Source organism: Kogia breviceps, chromosome 2 (assembly GCF_026419965.1).
Source record: "Kogia breviceps isolate mKogBre1 chromosome 2, mKogBre1 haplotype 1, whole genome shotgun sequence".
Classification (NCBI taxonomy): Eukaryota; Metazoa; Chordata; class Mammalia; order Artiodactyla; family Physeteridae; genus Kogia; species Kogia breviceps.
The window spans coordinates 46,314,303-46,335,404 of NC_081311.1; the positions used below are offsets into that span (position 1 = coordinate 46,314,303).

The 21,102-nt window shown below is 47.4% G+C and overlaps 1 non-coding gene across 7 annotated transcripts in view; it reads right to left on the minus strand.

Annotated features, from left to right (window-relative positions):
- Positions 1 to 994: 994 nt before the first annotated feature.
- Positions 995 to 21,102, minus strand: part of LOC131750062 (uncharacterized) — a 99,190-nt gene continuing 79,082 nt past the window's right edge. For 3 of the 7 annotated variants that reach the window (XR_010838903.1, XR_010838901.1, XR_010838897.1), the window contains 3 exons: positions 4,182 to 4,368; positions 3,086 to 3,153; positions 995 to 1,520 (listed from right to left, as the gene is read on the minus strand). This is a non-coding gene — a transcript (uncharacterized protein). Of the gene's footprint in view, positions 1,521 to 1,632; positions 1,908 to 3,085; positions 3,154 to 4,181; positions 4,369 to 16,330; positions 16,414 to 21,102 lie in introns of those variants that run through there. The other 4 variants (XR_010838898.1, XR_010838900.1, XR_010838899.1 and 1 more) reach the window with 4 other exon arrangements.

Sequence of the window (21,102 nt, forward strand, 5' to 3'; positions counted from 1 at the left end):
AGTCCTTGTGGATCCAGCTCTTTTTCTCTCCGGATTGCAGATTTAAAGCCAAGGCCAGGGGGCTTCCCTGATGGCGCAGTGGTTGAGAGTCCTCCTGCCAATGCAGGGGACACGGGTTCATGCCCCGGTCCAGGAAGATCCCACATGCCGCAGAGCGTCTAGGCCCGTGAGCCACGGCCGCTGAGCCTGCGCATCCGGAGCCTGTGCTCCGCAGCGGGAGAGGCCACAACAGTGAGAGGCCCACGTACCGCAAAAAAAAAAAAAAAAAAAAAAAAAGCCAAGGCCAGGAAAGCCTTGTTAAAAGCAGGTTTGCTCTGATTCCTGGGTCCGGGAACTAAAAGGGCTCACTGATGGGCCAGGGATGTTCCCTTCCTAGGCTGTCTGCCTGCGGCTAGAACACTTCTCTGTGTCTGGGGGACTACGCAGTTCCCAGGCCCTCGCATGGCACGGGGGCTCTGGGAAGACACAGAACATGCGTCAAAACAGACGGCACGTGTTCCTTCAGCCACTGGAAAACAGAGCCATGAATAGACCAAGAGGAAGCTGCCAACGCTGGAGGTGCGTAAAAGGTGGGCTTGAACACAGTAGTGTTCCATGTGTCCCATCCCCTTTTCAGAGCTACAGCAAAAACCCGAGAAAATAAAGGTGCATGGTTCAGGGTGAGCCTGAGCCTCCTCCACAAGGAAAACTGGGCAGTGGTCCTCGAGGGATCAGGGACCAGCCTAAAAAATGAGCTGACAACGGATTCTGGAATACTGAGGCCGCCCGGGAAGACCCAAATCATGTCATCATCTGGACAATGATGATAAGTGAGACTCTGAACCAGGGGGAGGGCAACATTTACAACACTGGGCTTCTGTACAGGCAGATCACGTGGCAGATGCCCATTCGCTTGACCTCTGACCTTGGAGAGCTCACTTCGCCTTTCCCAGGCTCAGTCTTCTCTCCTTAGGGCTGTGGATGCATAAAGTATTGACAGAGTCCTGGCACATGGTAAATGCTCAATACATTGGAGCTTTTATTTTCCTAAGACATCACTCTCCCTTTCTTTCCTTTCTCTCTAAAGGTGAGGCATTGCCCCACAACCTGCATCCCACACAGCAGCAAAAGTCCAAGGAGATGGCATTCTCCTCTCACCCCTGCCAGTGACCAGCTGGACTTATGCAAGTGTTTCACGTCTCCAGAACTGAGCTTCTCCTCTCCTAACGAGTGGTGGAAAGGGATGATGCGTGGGGCCACTTCCTGCAAAAAGCATGGAACTGAAAGTTCTGCATTGCATGGTTCTCCACAGTGTGTGCTCACGCAGCTGTGTAGTCTCAAGGCATCAGGAGTTCCCCAGCGGCTTTCATGCACAGGTAATGGGAATGGTTGTCTTCACAGCTTAGTGTCAGTATCCAGATATCCTCGTGATAAAGTCAGCTTCGGAGTCTAAACTGCAATGTACTCCAGGTTCAACAACTCAGTATGAGAGAAGAAGTCTTAGACACTCTGGGAAAACATCACTTCTGAAAAAGATAAAACTAGCAAATAGTCCCAACAATGTTAATGGATATTTTTATTATGTATAAATAATAATGAGAGATAAAAATCATATCCCTCTTTTCCCATTATTAGTATTTTTTAAATGCACAAAACTTAATAAAACTCATAAAATGTCCCCAAATATGACTCTATTGACATTTAGTCTTGTTCACTGATGACATTTCTATTTCCATTAAAGTATTCTTATAAGACTTCTTCTCCATGTCATCTCTGTCAACTCACAGTTGGCTATTTATGTTGTCTGCTTCCCCTCCTTACTTCTGTGACACTTTCTGGAATTCAGTCTTGGTAAGTGTCTGTCCTGGGAAGCTTGATAAATTGTATCTGGCAAATCCCTGGAGATGTCTGCTCCCGTGGTGATTCTGCTGTTTTAACACAAGCATCAGCACATTCACATGGCTCAGAGGAGGGCTCTCGTCACTCTTCAGTTCTAACACCCGCCGGTCCCACTGTTTAAAGGGCAACCTAGTACTATATGCCCAAAGAAAACAGAGGGGCAGTGGCGGGGTGGGCAGCTAAGAGTCAGCCTGCATGGTTTTTACCGAGGTCGCATACCTCATTCCAACACCAGGTCTCTGATTCATTGATACCAACAGAGGGTCCAACAGTCCAATTCAATTCTGACACTAACTACCCAGAGCTGATGCAGATCCCACAGGTTAAGGGCTCAGTCCCACAAGACGGTCCCCACTTTAGATACCAGTTGCAAACGAAGTCCCCAGACCTGCCCTTCTGCCTGGCTGGCTACAAATTCAGGGTTCCCATGGCCCCCTCAGGTTTATAATTTGCTAGAAGGAGTCAACTCTACTTACAAGTATAATTTTATTATGTATGATGGATTAAATCATGGCCATTGGTGATTGAAGTCAATCCCCAGACCCTCTACCCTACGCAAAGGTCAAGAGGTGAAGCCGAAAGTTGTAACCTTGTAATCAGGTGGTTGGCTCCTCTGGCAACCAACCCCCATCCTGAAGCTCTGTAGGAGCTGCCAAGAATCAACTCATTAGCATAAATTCTGGTGTGGTCAACTCATTAGCATAAATTCTGGTGTGGTCAAAAGGGGCTTGTTATGAATAATAAAAAACGCTCAGGAAATTCCTCAGGTTTTAGGAGCTCTGTGTCAGGAGCCAGGGACAAAGATCAAAAGTCTATTTTTGATTATACCACACAGCCAGAGCCAGGCTGGAATGCCAGAGGTGCCAGGTATCCCCTGGCTGACTGGGCAAGGTACTCACTCTCTATGAGCATTGGGTTCCTGGTCTGTAAACAAGATATCCTCATACCTAAAGGTAAAGTAGGCTTGTGAGCATCAGGAGGATAGTGTGAAAATGCCAAACAAGTGTGAGTTAAAACTCTCCATGATGACATTCTGTTTCACACCTAGCTAAAATCAGACCCAGCCAGAGTTCTCCTCCACAACTGTAAGTGTAGATTGCCACACCCACTAAAAAGAATTGTTTGTTAGTTTCTATAAATGTAAACATACATCTACCCTATGACTCAGCAATTCCACTCATAGGTATTTACCACAAGAAATAAATACCTGTGTCTACAAAAGAGAACTGTACTTGAATGTTCGTAGCAACTTTCTTCATAATAGTCAGTAAAAACCTGGAAATAACAGATGAATGGGTAAATGAATTATGGTATAATAAAAACAGATATAAAAACCCAAATGGAAGAATCTTAAATTTTTAAGAAGCCAGACACAAAGGATACATACCTTATGATTCCATTTATATTAAATCTATAATAGTCAAAACTAATCTCTAACACACAAAAGGAAGAACACAGTGGTTGGGTGGTTGATTGGAGGGGGGTACAGGGAGCTCGCTCAGAGATTGAAAATGTTCTAGCCTTTGTTTTGAGTGGTAGTTACATAGATATATATGATTATCAAAATTCTCCAAACTGAAAGATTAAAATCTTCCATGGTACTGTATATTGGTTGTGCCTCAATTTTTAAAAACTTTTAAAGCTCTCTCCGTGAGGATCATGGACCTAGGCACTGAATGGAGATCTGTCTCTCGGTGGGAAGAGGGGGGCCCTGGGCTCTAAAGGACCAAGTGGGGTCCATGTCTAATTCTACAACCCAACCCTCAATTCATTGCCAGGGACTTGCTAAGGAAATGTTCCCATGCGGTCGTGGACATCTAAACTTGTCTACAGAGGCAGTGTCTATGAAATGCATTCCCTGAATCAGGATTCTTACCTGCCTCCCCCAGTTATGAGCTCCCACACCAGAAACTCCTGGGATGTAACAAGGAATGTCATTCATCTCTGCATCCCCAGTACCTGGCTGGGGGCAGGCACACCACAGGCGCTCTATAAATTAGAACTAAATTGCTAAGTACCAAGGTTGGCTATGGATGACTCAGAAAAGCCAGTCTTTGGCACCAAAGTATCCAGTTGGTCAACATGCATTGACTATATTAACCATATAACTATACAATTTCTACAAATCAACAGTGGAAGCAGAGAGATGGAGCATTGATGTTCTAGTTCTCTCTCTTTCTCGCTCTCTCTCTTTCTGTGAGAACTTCGGGTGTGCTGCCATGCTGATGAGAATAATCATATAAGCATTTGGTGAAGTGATTTATTAGGGGGTAAAAAGCCACATGAGGTCCTTCTCCACTCACCTCACTTCTGCTTTCTGCAACTTTCTTTTGCACTGAAGTGTGGGGAAGAGATAGAAGTAGAGGTTTCAACTCCTGCTTCCGACCCATTGATCCCAGGGTAAAGTCTCCTACCAGCAAGTCCCTTAGGTCAGTCAGAGTTGAGGGTACCTGCACCATTCCCAGCATCACCATGGAAACATCTCCACCTCTGGGAAATAATGAAAATTGCTGGTATAGAGTGAACTAGATTTAAAAAACAAGACAGAGTTAGCGCTGAGAAAGGAGTGATAAAGGGATCATTTTAATTAGGAAGTAAGAGGTCATACCACCCACAGGGTTATGGGGATGTATGTAGGCACCATTTACAAATCTAATATTGAAGTTGAGCTCAGCAGTTTGGAGTACCTATTAACGACGTTCCCATGACAGTCACCTACCTGGTGTACATACATTGAATTTTGCTACAAATAAGGGTTCTCGTCCTGCACGGCTGTTGTTAAACATTTATCAGCCAGCATGCTATTGTCCCAGAGCCCTGTGTACCTGCAGGAACTGTTGACCTTTACACTGGAAAGTGGTATGGTTTAGTCCATATCTCTGAATGACCCCTGGCTGTAATGTGGCATCTGGAATGGCAGGTGGAGGGGTGAGAGGCAGGGAGGTCAGCTGGCAGTCGATGGCACCCATCAGAGGATAAGCAGGCAGCCCTGGGGTCAGCCACAGACACGGGGGTGAAAAAGAGGAGGCAGATGAGGGCAATGCCAGGAAGTGGGAACAGCAGGGCTTCTGCTGACCTGGGAAGGGCTGAAGGAAAACTAGAAGCAAAGTCTGCTCTGAGGTTCTGAATCTGAGTGATGGGTAGATAGTGATGTCATAGAAGGAGATTAAACTGGGGACCAGGATCGAGAAAAGATGAGTCTCTTTGAGCTGTTTTGAAATCAAAGTAATGGGTGGTACCCCATGACCCCGAACATAGGGTGTCAGCCAAGCAGAGATTGGAGGAAAGGTGTCCGTGTCCTTCGCTAACAGATCATCTCCCCTGCTCAGCATGTTTTCACCTTGTTTTCTGATCTGAGCATCAGAGCTGGAAGAACGTTTGTGATCCTCAGACCTTCTCACCTCATTGAGCAGATGAGATCATTAGGAGGTAAGCAGATCCCAAACCTGTCACTCCCAGGCCAGCTCCACAACCCTGGCACACCCCAAAACCAGGGCTGGGACAGGGGTCTGTTAGCAGCAGCACTTGCCCTGTCAGCAGGGGGCAACTTGATCTGCCATCAACTTTGATAGGACAGGCCCTTGTGCTGGACACAGTGGTGAAAGTGAAGGTAAAATGTCAGCCCCAGGGAGCTCCAAGGGTAGGGAGGAAGCACCAAAGGGAGAAGAAAGCCACTGCGAGGGGCCCGAAGGTTAGCCTGGAGCCAGCTTTCACCTCCTGCCCAAATGTGCCCAGGCTCTGGCTCTCAGCCACCCTGAGAGGGACAGGGCGACGAGCTTCCACTCGGGCCCAGGACTGAGAGGAAGAAGAGTCTGGGTCCAGTGGAAGCAAAGTAAGAGAAGAGGCCACATCTGTCCAGGTACTGAGGTGTACTGGGGCAGGGTCAAGGCAGGGCAAGGAAGCAGCCACTTCGAAATGGGTGACTCCAAGGGGGAGGCCCTGCAGCCACCAAAACGAGTGTCAGTGCTCAGGGGGCAGCTCTCCTGAGGCCATTTATCCTGGTTTGGAGCATGAAAGGCTTCACATTTATGGAGTCCCCACTCGCCCATCCGGGCTGAATACAGGGTGGCAGAGCCAGAAGGAAGAGAGGCACATGTTCTGTGCCTGCCCCCCACCAGCTCAAAGAGAATAGTTTGCATCTTCATTTGTTATAAATGTCTCTTGTGTGCCAGGCACTGTTCCAGGCACTGGGAATACTGGGGTGAGGGACCCCAAAGTCCCTGCCCTGAGAGAATGCATATGCTAGTGGAGGGGAGACAAACAGTAAGCAGGCATACAAATGAGAACATGTATGTATGTGTTAGGGAGAAACTAAAGGAGAATAACAGACCCTGGACAAATTCCTCGCACCCTGTTTACTCACCCATAAAATGGGACTGATGTTCCCCCAGCAGGACCCTGGTGAAGCACAGGTGGGACTCGATGGGGTCCACCCCAGCCCTGGAGGGAGGGTGAGTGAGGCAAATTCAACCACTGGCGCTTTTGCCCTTTTTACTGTGGTCGATATACATAAAATTTACCATTTTAAACATTTTTAAGTGGCATTTAGTACCTTCACAATGTTATGCAACCATCACCACCATCCAATCCATTCCCAGAACTTTTTCATCATCCCAACAGAAACTATACCCACTAAACAATAACTCCACACTCCTCCTGCCCCCAGCCCCTGGCAACGTCTATTTTACTCTCTGTCTCTATGAATTTGCCTGTTCTAGGACCTCATAAAAGTGGAATCATACAGAATTTGTCCTTTCGTGTCTAACATGTCACTTAGCTTCACCTACAAGAGGAATCAGTGGATCTTACAGTAATTCTGTGTTTAGCTTTTTGAGGGACTGCTGTTTTCCAAAACGACTCCCACCAGCAGGGCACAAGGGTTCCAGTTTCTCCACATCCTGGTCACACCTATTATTCTCCTTTTTTTTTAGTAATAGCCATTCAAGTGGGTGTGAAGCGGTCTTTTGCTCCCTTTTATATAATCACAATAATTATTGTCAGAATGTTTCCTGCATATATGTTCATGACATGCCTGCATTGTTCTGTGCAGTATTCATTTATAGTACACATTTTTGTCCAGGGTTGTATACACCAGCCTCTGCACTCTACCTTATGGGCAATTTAAGGCATTGTCAAAGGTACTCCCAAATGTATAACTGTCTCTATGCTTCTTTCCGTGGAAACAGAAGTGTCAGGGGACTGGCAGCCTGTATAGAGAGCTTGGTATTGTGTCACTTTCAGACCTAGGATGTTAAAAGCCAGTCCTAGCCCTCTCCTCCCCCATCACCCTGCCACTCCTGTGCATGCTAAACCCTGTGCCCAGGAGGAAGGCAAGGCCAAGGGCAACTCACCCAGGCTTCACACTCATATTTATGAGCCATTGCTCTTTTTCAAAACAACTGGAACCAATGTGAGTGGGTAAAGAGGAGGGGAGATATAGAACCTTGAAACAGTCCCTGGCCAGACTCACCTGGCCCCCCAGATCTGATCCTCTGTGATCCTCAAGCTCAAACAATAGATAACACAGGTCCTGGAGCAGGACACACTCACAGGTGTAATTTATATCTCAAAATCCAAGCAAGCTCCAAAGAGCAGCCAAGCCTACAGATGTAAATCCCAGCTCATTCATACACTGACATTCCATGGTCTGAAAAATAAAGCAAGAAGGGCTTCCCTGGTGGCACAGTGGTTGAGAGTCCGCCTGCCGATGCAGGGGACACGGGTTCGTGCCCCGGTCCGGGAGGATCCCACATGCCGCGGAGCGGCTGGGCCCGTGAGCCATGGCCTCTGAGCCTGCGCGTCCGGAGCCTGTGCTCCGCAACGAGAGAGGCCACAACAGTGAGAGGCCCGCGTACCGCAAAAAAAAAAAAGCTAGAAGATGCTTTCCTGGGTAAGAGTTACACACAGCGAGGTCTTGAACTCCCAGGGAGGAGCACTTCCCGGCACTTCAGTGAAAAGCTATAGGCAGAGACAGGGGGAAAGACATCCGTGTCCTTGGCTACAGGTCATCTTCCCACTCAGCAAGTTTTCACCTCATTTCACAGTCTCAGGGTATCAGAGCCAGGGGGATGTTGATGATCCTCGGACTTCTCACCTCATCACACAGATGAGATCATCGAGACCCACGGTTTCCATGCAGTAAGCAGCCCCAAGCCTGTCTCTCCCAGGCCAAGCCCCTTGACCCCTACACGCCCACCAACATCTATTAAGGGCAGCACTTATCCTTCCTCAAATGGGAGACTTTGAGATTATTGCTGACACGTCGGTTTCGGGTTTTTTTTTTTTAACTGACATTTGAGTCCCGGCTGATTCTTTTAGCAAGAACAAAACATTGACATGCCAATGGGTGGGTTCAGACATGAGACCCCCTTCAGTGCAAATATGAAATACATCATTATGTATTATGTATTTCATAATGATGATGTATTTCATAATGATGTATGTATTTCATATGGCAGGCTCCAAAGGAGAAAAGCCAAACACTGATCATAAAGCGACTAGAAACTGAAATACCTCCTGTGAGGCAGGAGAAACTTCCTTGGAAGAAGACAGGGCCAGCTTCTTAGAAGCACACGCACACACCCCAAGCTCGTGGGACCAGAGAGATGGAGTAACCCCAGTGGGGAGGCCCACAGCCATCCTGAGTAGCAGCTACACCTCTGTTCCATGAGTCCCCTGTGTTCAGGGATCCCTCCCAGGTCTCATATTGGAGGGCCTTTCTTCTGCTACACGTTTCCTTGCTGGACAAAAATAAGAGCCAGTTTAACAGATTAGACCCTGGTCTCCAACCCTGTCTGAGTTCTAACACCTACAAGGCCCAGGCTGATCTCCTCAGGAGCTGGTTTAGGGCACGGAGGCAGCCTGCTCTTTGTTGTTGTTGTTTGTTTCCCAGTTGATCTTGATGTGCAGTCAGGATTGAGAGCCACTGTCAGACCAGCTGTTCTCAACATTACCAGCACAATAAAGTTACCTGAGGAGCTTTAAAAAAGGGTACTGAGGGCTTCCCTGGTGGCGCAGTGGTTGAGAGTCCGCCTGCCGATGCAGGAGACACAGGTTCGTGCCCTGGTCCGGGAAGATCCCACATGCCGTGGAGCAACTAAGCCCGTGAGCCATGGCCGCTAGGCCTGTGCGTCCGGAGCCTGTGCTCCGCAACGGGAGAGGCCACAACAGTGAGAGGCCCGCATACCGCAAAAAAAAAAAAAAAAAAAGGGTACTGAGCCTGAGTCCACCCCCCCCATCACCCCCATCCCCCGACCTATGTTCTGATTGAATTGGCCTGAGGTGCGGCCCGGGCATTAGGATGTGTAAAAGCTCCCCAAGTTGATTCCTCTGTGCAGTCAAGAATAAGACCCAACGTCTTAGGTGACACTTAGGGAAAGAGAGTCTGGATTTCTCAGAAAAGTCCAAGGACCCCATCCTCTGGGTGCTTAACCCCATAGGGTTCTGCCCACCTCATTCTCCAGGGTCAAAATCTCTGGTTTCACCTGCTCCTCAAACACCCTCCCACACAGAGAAACCTGCAGCCGGTGCTACAGAGGTCGGTTGGCCTGTGTCCTGCACTGGAACCGCCTCTGAGGCTCTTGTCCTGCATCCTGACTTCTCTCATCCCTGTGTGAACTCTGAGCCCAGCTGGCTACCCAGAAGACCCTGCCAGAGGCCTTTCAGTTCCTTCTGGTAGATTTTCTGGGTTATGTTACCTTTGCAAGGCATTAGCAGCCTGACTTCTGAGGCAATCAAGTTCCCAGTCTTCCAGGGAGGCCCCAATGGCTGGGAAGCACTGGCAGCCTAAGAAACCTAAGCACAACACAGAGACGGTCCAGCCCAAGAGCACAGTGAGGCAGGGACGGATGGCTGATCTGGAGCCGGGGGTCTCATCAGAGTCACTCACAGGGCTTGTTAAACCCCAGATTGCTGGGCCCCACCCCTAGAGTTTCTGATTCAGTCGGGTGCCAGGGCTGGGGTTTGGGGGGCAGGACGTGCATCTCTAACAGGTGATGCTGCTGCTGCTGGTCCAGGGATCCTCCTTTGAGAAACACTGGTCCATAGGCTGCTGCTTTTTACCTTTCTCGCAATTGCAGTTTTCCTCTAAGGATTCCCTGAAAGGCTAAATAAAATACCTCAACTTCTTGTGCTTTGGTTCTCCTCCCCAATCTTCTGTAGAAGGCAGAGTATGCAGTGGAAGGATGGACAGTGTAGCAGGCAGAGTAATGGTCCCCCACAATGCCCATGTCCTAATCCCTGGGACCTGTGAGTGTTATGTTACATAGAAAAAGGGAAGTAAGCTTGCAGATGGAATTTAGTTGCTAATGAGCTGACCTTAAGTTAGGGATACTAGCCAGAGCTTTCCAGGTACACCCAGTGCAATAGCAGTGGAGCCATTTTCCCATCTGGGAGAGAAATGAGACGAACGAAGAGATTCAAAGGTGAGAGGGACTGGACCACATTTGATGGCTTTGAAGATGGAGAAGGGGGGCCACAAACTAAGGAATGTGAGTACCTTCTAGAAGCTGGGAACAGCCCTCAGCTGACAGCCAGCAGGGAAATGGAGCTGTCAGTCCTACAGCCACAAGGAACTGACCTCTGCCAACAACCTGAATGAGCAAGGAAACAGATCTTCCCACAGAGTCCCCAGAAAAGAACCCAGCCCTGAAAACACTTTGATTTTAGCCCAGTGAGACATGTATGGGGCTTCTGACATCCAATATTATGAGGTAATAAATTTGTGTCATTTTAAGACACTAAATGTGCAGGAATTTATTACAATGGCAATAGGAAAGTTTTACAGAAGGGGTGGAAACAATAACTGGAACTAACACTTATCACATGTGATTTAGTTATCACAATGGCTCCCACTGGGTTCAGTAAGGAGAACCATGTACCTGGGTTCCCCACATGTACTCAATAATTGGGGTCCCATTGCATCCTCAGAACTTTGTGGTTTTACATCCCTGTGTGCTGTTTCTGTCCTGTGTGTGTGCCCTGGTGCAGTCTCCTCTATCTCAAAGTTTCCAGAACCCCATTCCAAGGTAGTCTTTTGGACCAGGTAAAACAGGTGGGAATTATACAGGTAGAAACTGTAGGTGGAAGGAACAGAGGGGTGAGGTATCACAGGAAAAGCAAACAGAGGAAAAGTGAGGCTAGCTTTTAAAGTTGAGAACATATAGGTAAGGAGCTGACAAAGGAAGCGGTCAGAATGTGGGACTTGATCCCACATGGAAGAGTATGTTGGCATCCCCACTGCCCTAATGCAGCCTCTCCTTGGAAGCCTCCAGTGATGGGACCTTGCCGTGCTCAAGACAAGGCTCACCATTACGCAGCTCACAGTGTGACAATTGATGGAAACTTCCCAGCAAGGAAAGAGGGATGTGGGTCTAGTGTGGTGAGGCACATGGTGAATGGCATCACTGAGATGAGGAAGGGTTCTGACCCCACCCACGCTCCTTCCCAGCCAGGGACATAGCCCCCTGTAACCAAGCAAGGAGTTTCCTGTCCCTTGGCCTCTACATGGGCTACAACCATAACTGATGCGGGGCCAGCAAGTCTCACACACGTGCTTCAATAGCTGTGGATGGCCTGGGGCTGGCATCGTGTGGAGCACTTTGTCCTCTCCATCCCTGAAGCCTCCACATCTGTGGCTTCAAGTGCTTCCTGGAAGTCACTTCTAAGGAGCCTCCCTGGATGGGCTCAGCCCTGTAGTTTCTCTCCCATAGCACTAAGTTAATGCAGCTTTTATACAATAGTTTTTAACTATATACAACTTCATTCTCTCTGTACCACCTAGCAGTGGGTCTTCCATATATAGGCATTCTATATATTTTTGTTGGCAGGTGCACAATTCCAATATATTTTTAGCCTAAAAAATCAATTAGTTAGCAGCATGCATGTTATAATCCTGTTGTGGTAATATGTTTTTCCATATATGCACAACTATATAACTCGAAGGATTTTCTCTAATATATTAGCATCTGGACGGAGGTACTTCCTTAATTTTTATCCTTGTTTCTTGTTTCAAAATACACTTTTATTTTTGTCTAAGTAATAAAAAAGTAACCAAGCTTAACATGTCAAGAAATAATCAGTGTCTTAATAAAGCAAAAATAACAAACAACTATTTGTTTCTCTAATTCCTCTCCCCAGTTCCACTCCCCAAAGACAAATGTCAACTCTTCTGGCAAATTCTTCTGATATTCACTTTCATATTTTTGGTAATATTCATGTTGCAGTTTTTGACTGATCAGCTGTAGTCATGAACTTGCGACATCCTCCTCACTACCTCTCCTCCCATCTTCCAAAAATATAATCATTCTAGATACTTGTTTTCTTCATTTCTGAGAAACTCTCTTGTGCTACATCTTCAATACTTTTTTTTCCCCTTGCTCTGTCTGTCTGGAACTCCTATAGGTCAGTAGGTCAGTAGATGAACCTCATGAGGCCTTTCCCTTCTATTTCTCTTTCTTTGTCTTTTGTTCTACTTGATTTTAGCTTCCAACAGTCTATCATTTTTGTTTTGTTTGCTTTATTTTGTTTGGGTTCTGTTCATTTTTCTTTTCAAAATTTTTATGCTCTGGTTATTTTTTCATTGTGTTCTGTCCTTGTTTTATAGATGTAACATATTCCCACGTATCTCTCAAGATGGTAATAAGAGGGTTTATTAGTTTTAAGTTTTCTATATGCTTCCTACATTGCCTGCACCTTCTCTCTGAGCCCTCTTTTTCTGTTTGTTTTAGGCCCTCTCTGTCACGTTGGCACCTTCCTCAAATATCTCATGGCCCTGCACTGTCCTTATACCTAGGACAAGGTACTGCAACAGTAATTGGACATGTTCTGTGGAGATTTCAAGGACTTGTGGGTTTCACCAGAAGGTCATTAGAATTTTGGTTCCTCCTAAGTTAGGGCCAAGGTCTTCCCTGGGGCTATTCATACTCTCCAGAAAGAGTCCTCCAGCTGCCTGCCTGGGGATATAGGTCTGCCTGCTGCTATTCTAGAGCCAGGGAGGAGAAAAAGTCTGAAGAGCCCACAATTCAGCACAAGTCTGGCTTTAATCCTTGTCTTCTGTCCTCTGCTTTGCCTAGCCTTCCAAGGCCTGACATACTGCTACCATTCAGTTCATCTGGAGAATAAGCCTCTGGTCTCCATTGACTCGGGAAGCAGGAGAAGGGCAGAGGAGGGATGGGGTTCTCCAGATGATGTGGGTACATTGGGTCTTCGTTGCTGCGTGTGGGCTTTCTCTGGTTGTGGTGAGAGGGGGCTACTCTTCTTTGTGGTGTGCGGGCTTCTCACTGAGGCAGCTTCTCTTGTTACAGAGCATGGGCTTTAGGTGCACAGGCTCAGTAGTTGTGGCTCGTAGGCTCTAGAGCACAGACTCAGTAGTTGAGGTGCATGGGATTAGTTGCTCTGCGGCATTTGGGCTCTTCCCGGACCAGGGCTCGAACCCGTGTCCCCTGCATTGGCTGGTGGATTCTTAACCACTGTGCCACCAGGGAAGTCCCTATTTACTGACTTTCAACTATCCACTCATTTTTAGCCCCACGCCTGACCCTTGCTCTTTAGTTCTTGGTGTCGCTGGGTGCTGAGCCCCTCAGGGATTTGCAGGGTGAAAGGCACACTGCTGACAGGAAAAACCTACTGCAGACAAGTAGCTCGAAACTTCCCGTGTTCTGAAAACTCAGTTGCCATGCCTCCATCCTTCACTTGAATCCTCCTCTCTGCTCTTACCTTGTGTCCTTGGAGTGAACACTTTTCAAAATTCTCACGCTGCACTTTGATGGGGGCGGAGAGGAGCCAAATGTCTACCACTAAATAGCCACATTCACCTGGAAGCCCCTGTGTTTTCAAAAATAAACTCTTTTATAGTTATATCATAAAATATATTTTTTTTGGTATGTGGATGACCAATTGGGTGATGTTGGGTGACTGAACAGAAACAAATGAATAAAACATGATTTAGTACTTATGGGAAGTTACAAATGACTTTGGTTGACTTACAAACAGAATTCTCATTTTTCCTGATAGAGCCTTGAACATCTTTTTGTAATTTAAACCACAAAATCAAAATGTTCAGAGACACAATCATTAAAAGCACTGACACGGAACGGAAATTGTAGCTTCCCCCTCCTAATTTCACTCCAGCACTTACATTTCAGGGTGGGTGTGGTTTTCTGGGAGAGCGCAGCCAGGACTCTCATGAAGGAGCCTGTGTTCTTTCTCTTGAACCTCCCTCGTGGCTCTGATTGATGAGGAAAACCCATTGCTCACAGCAACAGCAGAGGAAGACCCTGTCTGAAGCGACTTGACACCTTTGACTAAAATATTGTTTCCGCTGCACATTGGGGCCCACTCCCGGGAACACTGGGCATTTAACCTCCTAAATGCTACAAACATGGACTGGTATTTAGTCTCACTGTGTCCCCTGGGAGGACTGATGTCAGAGACCAATTTCCAGAAATCTGTGGTCATCAAGAAGGCCAAGCCCATGGAATGTTTAAAATCTTCCACAGCCGCACCCCATAAATCTGTGTCTTGACAGATGGTCCCAGGAGCCCAAGCTGCACCGGCGGGTCCATCTGACCACGTCTGATGAGGCTTACTTACTCAGCAAAGCAGGTGGTGCCTGTGTCAGACCCCCCACCAGGAATAGCAATCCCTCACCCTGTCAGTCCTCTCTTTCAAGATGTCTTCATTGAAATGGACTTCAGACTATAAAGACCTCAGCCTCAGTGACTCAGAAGGATCTGAAGAGTCCAACTGCTTCATTATAAACACAGAAAAACCAACACCCAAGAAGCATGACCTAACCAAGCTCACACTGATCTTAGAGGCAAGTTGGAATTCATCCCCAGGTAACCTGGCCTGAAGACCACTGTACCATCCCTTTGCCAGAACCAGGGTGTCAAAATAACAGCTGCCAAAGCCCTTATCTGAGCTGCAGTGGGGACAGACCCATGCAGCTTGGGTAGCCCCTCTCCACCCCATTTCAGAGCAGATATCTCACCCCACCCTGCACAGGCAATGCCTGGTGGACCCTGGGCAGCTCTATCTCCCTGGGAGCTCAAGACTTGCAAGAAAATCATTAACACAACCCTGCACGCAAGCTGTGCACAGATTCTGGGTACCCCCTGCACTGTAAGGGAGCAAACACAGATTGCACCAAACTCAGAGAAGGAGGGAGAGATGAGGGGCAAAGATGAGTTTCCCTGAAATGTATCAACTGCACACCCTCACACTGTTGGGTATGTGACTTTGCCTACTTCCTGCTTTTTTGGCTAAATTGATCCTAAAGAACTAAAATATAAATAAAGGATCCCCTTGAACAACTGTCCTTCATTCATTCAAGCATCTACCATCCCTGAGTCCACAGATCTTGTCAGCTGGTGGGAGAGGGCAGCACTAAGAAGTAGCGAATAAGTCAAACACAGTGTGACTGGTCCTGGGGGCCTGGGAGGAGAAGTAATTGACTGTGGAGATCAAAAACAATTCAAGGAGGTGCTTATCACCTGGACTTTCAGTGATGAGTGTAATGGTGATGAGGAGGAGAGACTATTGCAAAAGGAAACAAGATATTACAGAGAGAACAACATGAGGAAAGGCAGCATGAGTGTGTCTGGTGGGGCTGAGGCTGAGACCCCAGACAGTCTGGAGAAAGAGAAGAAGAGAGGGGGCAAAGATTGGAGAAATGGTGTGGGGCAGCTTACAGAAGGCCTGGGATCCTGGACTGAGGAGTTCAGAATTTATTCTTTAGGCAGTGGGAAATCTTTGAAGGTATTAAGCAAAGTTGTAACTTGTGAAGATCTGCAATCTCCACCAACAATGCAGGCATAGGATGGAGGCTGGAAGACCAGTCTGTGGCAGTTAGCTGAGCAAGAAATAATGAGGGCTAAGCTCAAAGAGAGCTAGGAGCAACAGACAAAAGGAGGCAGATGAGGAGCAATTATAGTGTAGAATGAGAAGAACTGGGGAAAGAGGGAGACTGATTTTGATGTGTTTAGCTTTGGTGACTAGACTAATAATGAGGCTAGTATCCAGGATGTAAAACTCAGGAAAAAGGAAAAGGATGGAGTGGAAATACTAAGTTCAACTTGGGACATAATGAGTTTGATGTATAGTTGACCAAACTACAGGTGGAAATTTAGCTCCACAGCTAAGGAAAGGAGGCTTGGGCCAGAGGGCCTCCCTGGGAATTATTCTCATTCTGGTAACACTCAAGCCAGGCAATGAGAGAGAGTGGAGAGTGGATGAGAGAAAAGAGGGTTCCAAAGCATGTATTAGTCAGCTCTTGATGAGTAACAGATTACCCTAAAACTTAGCAACTTGAAACAACAAGCTCAGCTGGGGGTGGGGTGGTGGGGGTGGTGTCTGGCTCAGGCTCCTCATAAGATTATAGTCAAGCTGTCAGCCCGGGCCTGACATGTGAAGGTTCAACTGGGGCAGGGGGTCTGCTTTCAAGCTCACTCACGTTGCTGCTGTTGGCAGGAGGTATCATTTCCCCAATATGTGGCTTCTCAGTAGGGCTCCTCAAGACATGGCAACTGGCTTCCCCTGAGACAGAGAAAGTGGCCAAGGTAATGTCTCTTATAACCTAACATCAGGCTGACATTCTACCACTTCTTCCAAATTCACTCACACAGACCAACCCTCCCAATGTGGGAGAACACCACACAAATGTGTGAATACCAGGAGGGGAGATCACTGGAACCATTTGGAGGCTGCCAACCACAGATCACCACCAGGGAAACAGCAAAGAAAGAGGACTCAGTAAAGGACGCATAGGAAAAGGAAAGAACGCAAGCCCTAATGCATGTAGCATGATTGCTAAAGGATAATGTCATAGGGGGGTTGTCCAGAAGGAAGGAAGAGTTAAGTGTCAAATGCTAAACAAATCCAAGAGGTGGAGTTGAATGAGCACAACAATTAGGCCACTGGGTCTGGGGGTCAGCTGCCAGGCCAACATAGTTGCACTGACATGTACCCGGGTAGAAGCCACATTTGAGTAGGTGAACAACTGAACAGAAAGCGAAACAATGGGAGGCAGTGGTAAATTTAGAGCACTTTCAAAAGTCTAGGTGGTGAAGGGAGGAAAGACTGCATGTGGCTTGCAGGGGAAAGCAGCGTCTTGCAGGATAGCTTTGCTCTTAGCTGTAGATGAGTAGATGGGAAAGGTGGAGGCAAAAGTGGAAGACATGATGGGTCCAAGGGCTCAGGAGACATACCAGGGCAGCGATTGAAAGCACAAGTGTGAGGACTAACCCCACTGCCTCCATTGGAAGGAAAGGACAAGTGAGGGGGAGGATGCAGTTAAGAGGAATGCAAGGGGTTTTGGGGGTGCAGGTCTGAGCATCTATTTTCTTCTGCAGACACTGAAATGAAGAGTGAGGTGACAAGGCATCTGAAGAGGTCAAAGGGCTTAGACCAGATCCCGGGATTTGTCTCCAGTGCCAGGCACTTGCTTGAGTTATGCCCGTGAGCTTCCTACTATTTTGCTGAAGCTTCCTCACCCTCAACAGATGAAGATTCGTATACACTCACATTTCATCTTTTCCTGACTTATGCTCCTCAGAGCCATCCCAAGCATCTGGAATTTTTTGCTGCTATTAATTGTGCACAATTTATGGCTATCCCATATAGTGAGGAGTAACTGTGAAATATCCATTTATAACAATACACAGAAGGTCTAGACAAGACCCAGGGAGAGCTGCAGCCCACCACTGGAAGCATTCTTTCCCATGGACCACCATTGGGAGAACAAGGTGGAGAGCTTCACCAAGCCCACCTCTGCCTCCTGGGATCCAGGAGCAGTCAGGAAATCAACACCAAGCTTCCACCCAAAGCCTTTCTGAATGATCTGCCCAAGGGTACTGGGATGGTGTCCTCTCTTGGGGCAGCTTTGTGACAGAGGCAAGTGTAAAACCAGAGGGGGCAATAGAGGGGGCCAAGCTGAGACCACTGGACTCAAAATCTCCTCATTTCTGTTCTGTGTGAGCTTGAGCAAATGTACTTAACCAAGCATGACTCAGTTTCCTCGCCTGTAAAATGTGAATAATAATAACAGTAGTGTTGTGTATATAGCATTTAGCACAGCACCTAGCTATGACAACCGTCACTGACATCATCACTGGTTTCCACAGCCCTGCAGTCAGGGCTTGGATTATTGTAAGTGTCTTGGGTCAACCTACCTTCCTATGGGTGCAACACACAGGGGCTCTGGTTGTTGTAGCACAAAACAAAACAATATAATAAGTAAAGCTCTGGATGAGCCCTGTCATCTCAAAGAACAGCTACTCATTTTACCCCGGTTCTCTATGATGTTGAGGCCAGTCTGTGCCCCAGTCTGGGGTATCGTTGGTTCAGTGGGTGGAATCCTGTGTTAACAAACCTGCATAGGGTGGGCCACAGTGCAGTCAGTTTGTTCACGTATGTATTAGCTCCCATTTACTGGCATCTGCTCTGGACGGGTACTTTTGACATGACACTTCTGACCCCGTAAGGTAGCTAGTAGACCCATTTTACAGATAAGGAGGTTGAGACTAAAAGAGAGTAAGGAACGTCCCAGGCCACACAGCTGTTAATGGCAGAAGTGAGTTTGGAATCCATCCCCGCCAATCGCCACACTGCTTCTCTTCCCTGGCTGGGCATCCAGGGCCCACAGGCAGGTGGGTGAAAGAGGAACCAGGCAACGTAGGAAACCCCAGCTCTCTTCCTTTGAATTCTAGGTGGCATCGCTGGCACATCTCACAGTCCTTGTCTGGATTCTTTAAGGAATCATAATCATCTAGAATCACAGACTTCCGGTCTGAATCATCCAATCAGTGCTTGAGAACTGCCCATCATGTCACCTCTCCCCACCAAGTATTCACGTGGGCTCCAAGGAGCTCATTATCTCCTGCAACAGTTCATCCTACCAGTGGGGGAATGATGGTTAGAACACCTTCACCTACTTGGAGCTAAAAGCTTCCCCCCATAATTTCCAGCCACTAGTGCAAGCCTTGGACTCCTCAGGATGCAATAACAATTGAAACAATGCTTTCTGTGTATGAGATCCAGGTCACACCAATGTCTGGAGCAGTGGGGTCTCTAGCACTTTGCTTCTTAGGCCTCTGTAATCTGAGCCTCCCTTTTTGTTATTCAGAGTACTTTTCCACACTCTTTATGCAGGTTCCTCAGCTCTGCACAGTGCTTGGTCCTTTCTTCTGTCCTGTCCCCTTCTCCGCCTTTCACAAGCTGCCTGGGCAGTCCCCCAGTTGCCCCAGGAAACACCCCTTCTCTTTCTCCTCTGGACCCATTTGTGACTACAAGGTCAGACTTGGATGTCTGGGTGCTTCTCTGCCTTCTCAGCCAGCTTCTATTTTAAGGTCTCTGGCCCCTGGCTCCTGGCAATATTTTCTCTGAATTCTGAGAGGTCTAATCGGGCCCAACCAGATTTCTCCTTTCCCCGTGGAGCTCCACAGATCACTGAATCGTAGTAAGAGGGGTCATAAACTCTGCCAGAGTCTTCTTTGCAGTTTCCTGAAAAAGAGCCCTCTCTGGGGTTCCTCAACATTTTACCCTTATGACAGGCCCTACACCCCCTCCTCTTCCATCCCTCTTAGGGTGCAACCCCGGTAAAGCAAGGGGACCCTCAGGGATGGAAGAACATTCCTGATGCTCAGCCCCTGTAGTTCTCAGCCTCTCCCAACCTAAGCCCAGTGCACAAAACATGAGCTTCCCAAGAAAAAGGCTGTGGAGAGAAATGGAACCTACGTCAACTGGCTTACCAGCAAGGAACAGGTGAATTTAGCCAGCTCTGTAAGGACATTGGGTGCTCAGTACTGCTGGTTATACCCTTCACCTCACCCCCTCAACACCAGATAGCGGCCCACCCCGACACAGGCATATCCAAAGGGAGAGCGCGTTAAAAGTCAGAGACGCTTTCCCAGCAGCACAGCAGTACCTGCCCCTTCTAGGCTCTTTGACCGGAATTGGGTTACATGCTCATTCCTAAACCAAAGTTGCTAGGAAGGGGAGGCTGTAACCAGCACCAGCGGGCTGAACAGACCCCGCCAACGAAGGCCTGGAAGGACACCATGTCTCCTGATCACGGAGGGGCCGGGTTTACAGCATAGTCGGCTGCTGTTAGCAAGGAAGAAGCCAGGCGTGCTGTGGGCCACCCAGAGCTTCCCACGGAGCTCAGGAAGAACTGGTGCCTGAAGGACGTGAGCCACAGGCTGCTGACCCCAGCCCCCAGCACCTCCACCTGTGCAATTCAGCCTGTGCCACAGAGACTCAGGTACCAGCATTGGGGAAGAGGTGTGTGAGTGTCAAGACCTGTCGAAATTGGGAAGTTTGGAGTTGATGAACGTAGTCTGCTATTAAACTCAGTCAGCTAACCAAAGAAATAAACACATACGTCAAATCATACATTTTTAAACTTGATCTTAAAGATCACGCGAACACAGAAGTTCTTAAACTCATGCAAAGCAGGAAAATTAATAGTCTTTATGGAACACTATGAAATCTTGGTCAAATTAATCAATCAAATTAAAATAACGCCAAAGAATATTTATTATATGAGGGCTTACACACGCTCAACAAAGAAAAAAGCAAAACGGACTATGCCTGAGTTTTCTATTATTAGAATTTAGTTTGGAATTTTTTTCTCCTACTTTGGTTGTTTTTGATGTCTACCCCATATGGGCAGAGACATAAAAAGTTCCAGAAAAATGCCTGGGAGGAAAACTAAAACTAGATATAATTCAATCCCTTGCGTCAGTTAGTAAAGTAAGAATTAGTAAAAGCCCACCATTGTCCAATTTTAGAGGATAGGCTTCTTGGAGCAGCTCTCAGAACATGCTTTGAGAACCACCAATCCAGCCAAATCTGCTCATTTGTTTTCTGCAAAAGTTTCTAAGGCTCAGGCATATCTTTGGGTTTCCCCAAGGTCACCTAGTTAATTATTGACATAGCAACTCACCTCCCAAAGATTATAGTAATTTCCCACATCACATGTCAGGGATGCATGTCAGGGATAAAGAAATGTCCGTCTGTGGCATGGGCCTGAGCTAAGCATGTCTGGTCAGAGTCCAAATCTGCCACAGACTTGGAAGCTTTCTAATCCACCTAAATACAGCAGAATAGAGGTTTGGAACTCATTTCAAAAGCTGTTTCTGCTGGTGATTTAAAGACACATCCCTCTCTCCCATACACACACAAACACAAACCTGCATGTACACTGTGACCTCCAGACACTGACTC